The sequence below is a fragment of the Theropithecus gelada genome, chromosome X, assembly GCF_003255815.1.
Source record: "Theropithecus gelada isolate Dixy chromosome X, Tgel_1.0, whole genome shotgun sequence".
NCBI lineage: Eukaryota > Metazoa > Chordata > Mammalia > Primates > Cercopithecidae > Theropithecus > Theropithecus gelada.
In genome coordinates this window covers 109,536,123-109,541,020 of record NC_037689.1, presented here as the reverse complement: position 1 = coordinate 109,541,020, position 4,898 = coordinate 109,536,123, and the positions used below count along the sequence as shown (strand labels likewise).

General features: G+C 39.4%; 1 pseudogene; it reads left to right on the top strand.

Annotated features, from left to right (window-relative positions):
• The first annotated feature begins 4,046 nt into the window (after positions 1–4,046).
• LOC112616434 lies at positions 4,047–4,515 on the top strand (annotated as a pseudogene).
• Positions 4,516–4,898: the final 383 nt, after the last annotated feature.

Below are 4,898 nucleotides of genomic sequence, written 5' to 3'. Positions count from 1 at the left end.
ACAAACAAACAAAAACAAGGCCTTTTAATTCATGCTGATGACAATAGCTTAATTATTTCTATGGTGGTTTGTAAAAATTAGTTGGCTGAAATGAATTAACCTTCATGCCATAATCCATTCATCTCATTCACTTGGACATGGAATATGGGTTCTTCATTAAAATAGAAGTATATTACATTTATTTATTAAATCTACTTTAAAACATTTAGAAACATCAGAAATTTATTACTCACAATTCTGGAAGCTGGGAAGTCCAAAATCAAGGCAACAGCAGATTGTCATTTTCTGGTGAGAGCCTGTACCTCGTAGATGGCTCCTTCTATGTGTCCCACATGGCAGCAGGGAAAAGGGGATCCTGCAAGTCTCTTTTATAAGAGCCCTCTTTTATTCATGAGCCCTCATGATCTAATCATCTCCCAAAGATTCCATCTCTTAATACTATCAGAGTGATGATGAAGTTTCAACATACGAGTTTTGAGGAAATATCAACATTCAGACCACAGTAATTTGTCTATGCTCTCTGGGCATTTATGTTTCAGCTGGAAAGGTTAGAATGCATCAGGAAACAAGCCAGGAAGAGACTGTGGATCCAGAAGCAGGTAAGATCCTGAGGGAAGTGGGCAGGGAAAGCCCTGGGGAGGTAGTGCGTCTGTACCTAGTGTTCAAGGCATGGCAGGATGTGAAGGTGCATGGGCAGGCAGAGAGTTAGCAGAAAGCATCAAGAAAGGCATGGGTTGGGGAGAAGACAAGGTGTGGTAAGAGGCAGTGAATAAAGAGTCCCACTGGAGTAGATTCCTTGGAGAGGAGCCAGGAGCTAAAGGGCTATTTCTGATACAGGAAACAGAGCATCCCGCAAGTGTCACTCTGGGTATGGGGAATCTACGGGCAGTTAGTGGTTTTTTTTTCTTTAAAAAAAGAGAAAAACTCCTATTTTAGGTTTGCGGCACATGTGAAGCTTTGTTACATAGGTAAATTTGTGTCGTGGGAATTTGTTATACAGATTATTTCATCACCCAGTTATTAAGCCCAGTACCCAATAGCTATCTTTTCTGCTCCTTTCCCTCTTCTCACCCTCCAGCTTCAAGTAGACCCCAGTGTCTGTTGTTTCCTTTCTTGTATTCACAACTTCTCGTCATTTAGCTCCCACTTATAAGTGAGAACATGCGATATTTCGTTTTCTGTTCCTGTGTTAGTTTGCTAAAGGTAATAGCCTCCAGCTCCATTTGTGTTCCCGCAAAAGACATTATCTCATTCTTTTTCATGGCTGCATAGTATTCCACAGTGTATATGCACCACATTTTCTTTATCCAGGTTGTCATTGATGGGAATTTAGGTGGATTACATGTCTTTACTATTGTGAATAGTACTGCAATGAACATTTGTGTGCATGTGTCTTTATGGTAGAATGAATGATTTATATTCCTCTGGGTATATACCCAGTAATGGGGTTGCTGGGTCAAATGGTAGTTCTGCTTTTAGCTCTTTGAGGCATCACCATACTGCTTTCCACATAGTGGAACTAATTTACACTCCCACCAACAGTGTAAGTTTCCTTTTCTTCCCAACCTCACCACCATCTGTTATTTTTTGACGTTTCAATAGTCATTCTGACTGGTGTGAGGTGGTATCTTATTGTGGTTTTGATTTGCATTTTTCTAATCATCAGTGACATTGAGCTTTTTTTCATATGCTTGTTGTCCACATGTACGTCTTCTTTTGAAAAGTGTCTGTTCATGTCCTTTGCCCAGTTTATTATTATTATTATTATACATTTTTTTTTTTTTTTGAGATTGAATCTCTCTCTGTTCCCCAGGCTGGAGTACAGTGGCATGATTTCAGCTCACTGCAACCTCCGCCTCCCGAGTTCAAGTGATTCTCCTGCCCGAGCCTCCTGAGTAGCTGGAATTACAGGCGCCTGCCACCATGCCCAGCTAATTTTTGTATGTTTAGTAGAGATAGGGATTTGCCATGTTAGCAAGGCTGGTCTCAAACTCCTGACCTCAGGTGCTCTGCCTGCCTGGGACTTCCAAAGTGCTGGGATTACAGATGTGAGCCACCGCACCTGTCCCTTTGCCCACTTTTTAATGGGGTTGTTCGTTTTTCTCTTGTAAATTTGTTTAAGTTCCTTATAGATGCTGGAAATTAGACCTTTGTTAGACTCAGAGTTTGCAAATATTTTCCCCCATTCTGTAGATTGCCTGTTTACTCTGTTGATAGTTTCTTTTGCTGTGCAGAAGCTCTTAAGTTTAATTAGATTCCGCTTGTCAATTTTTGTTTTTGTTGTGATTGCTTTTGGTGTCTTTGTTATGAAATCTTTGCCCTTCCCCATGTCCAGAATGGTATTGCCTAGATTGTCTTTCAGGGTTTTTAATGAAATCTACTTTGAATAAGTAGAAATACAAATTGTATTATAAATACAAATTTGCATTCTGACTATAATAAGTATAAATAAAATCTAATTGATTATTAGATAAACAATAATAAAAACTCCCAAATAATAATTATATCTCTGCATTAATCAGCTTTAAGTCAATGTTTGGCTTATCACCATCACAGACAGTTATTAATTCCATTTATACATGTCACTGGGTATTATTCAAAGGAAGTAAGACAAAATGGTTCTTGCCTCTAGATGTTTATAAGCTATGAAAATCACCACTGACACAGACTTGAATGCTTCTTTACATCAAATGTTTTCATAATGTCTCAGAATTGGAAGAGAAGTCATCTAGTCCAACTTCCCACTCACTGCAGAAGTCTGACCTGTAGTTTGACTAATACGCAGTGTCCCATGGGAAAAAATGGGCTTTGCAGTCAGACCTGAATTCAGATCCCAGTTTTACAATTCATTAGCTGTGTTACTCAACATTACTTAACATGACTCTTTATCTCCTAATCAGTAGAATAAAAATAATGATGATGTTTACCTAGGCTAGTATTTATTGAAGCAGTCATTATGTGCTAGGCTTTTTTTTTTTTTTTTTACATAGTAAGTACTTACATTTTAACCACCCTTCCTTGTTTGTCATATTTAGGGTTTCCTAAGCAATATGTGTTAATTGTTTAGCATAACATAAAATACTTTTCCCTTGCCAGGTACAGATCAATAGGCCAGTAGCTACAAGAAGTGAGAGCGGAAGTTTGTCTTTAGCATACTCGGCTTCGCCTTCTCGCAAACACCAAACAGATGAGAGAGGAAAAAAATAATTTTGGTCTAAAGCAGAGGTCTCTAGACTTTTAATTGCAGGCTCCTAACCTGGAGCAACTCCCCCAAATTTAGTTATAGGTAATATACATTAATTACTGTACTACTATGTTCATTGTAAAACATGATAAAAATTAGAAGTTGTAAAACAAGATGAAAAAAAAATCTTAATACAAGAAACTGCTAGCTGGAATATACAAAGAACTCTAAAATCTCAACAACAAAAAGACAAATACTCCAATCTAAAAATGGGCAAAGGAACTGATTTTTGACCAAGGTGCCAAGAATACATAATGGGAAAAGAATAGTCTTGCCAATAAATGTGTTTGAAAACTGAATATCCACATGTATGAAAATAGACCCTATCTCACACATACAAAAACCAACTCAAATTGAATTAAAGACTTAATTGTAAGACCTCAAACTATCAAACTACTAGAAGAACACATAGCAGAAAAGCTCTATGACATTGAAGCAGGATTCATTGGTCTGGGCAATGAATTCTGGATACGAACCCAAAGTACAGGCAAAAAAAAAGCAAAAATAGACACATGGGATTACACCAAACTGAAAAACTTCTGCATAGTAAAGTAAACAATCAACGGAGTGAAGAGACAACCTACATAATGGGAGAAAATATTTGCAAAGTATATATCTGATAAGGAATTAATACCCAAAATATAAAGGGACTAAAACAGCTCAATAGCAGGAAAACAAATAATCTGATTTTAAAACGAGGAAAGCCCTTTTGCGGGTGGAGGCGAGTTCGGAGAGGCCTCCCTGAAGGCATAGGGCACACTAGGAGAGTATAAGGTAGTGGGTCCTACCCGCCCACCCCCAAATGCCACACACCGCCCCTCTACCTCATGCGAATCTTTGCACCTAATCATGTCGTCTCAAAGTCCAGCTTCTGGTACTTCGTATCTCAATTAAACAAGATGAAGAAGTTTTCAGGGGAGATTGCCTACTCTGGGCGGGTGTTTGAGAAGTCTCCTCTGCGGGTGAAGTATTTCCGCATCTGGCTGCACTGTGACTCCCTGAGCCGCACCCACAACTTTTATCGGGAATACCAGCACCTGACCACCGCGGGCGCTGTCACCCAGTGCTACCGAGTCTTGAGCGCCCGGCACTGCGACCAGGCCCACTCCATCCAGATCATGAAGGTGGAGGAAGATCGCAGCCGGCAAGTGCAGCCGCCGTCCTTTAAGCAGTTCCACGACTCCAAGGTCAAGTTCCCGCTGCCCCACCGGGTCCTGCGCCGTCAGCACAAGCCACGCTTCACCACCAAGAGGCCCAACACCTTCTTCTAGATGAAGGGCCCTCGCCCAGGTGTGCCCCAGATAAAATCGGGAAGGCCAAAAAATAAAAATAAATAAATAAATAAATAAATAAATAAATAAATTTTTAAAAACGGAGAAAGGGCCTGAATACATATATCTCAAGAGAACACAGGCAAAGAGATCAACAGGTATATGAAAAAATGTTCAACATCACTAATCATCAGTGATATGCAAATTAAAACCACAATGAGATATCACCTAAGACTTGTTAGAATAGCTGCTATCAGAAAGACAAAAGATAAATGTTGGCGACTATGTGGAAAAAAGAGAATCATTGCAAACTGTGGGTGGTTATGTAAATTTAGTGCAGCCATGATAAAAAACAGTACAGAGATTCCCCCCAAAATTAAAAA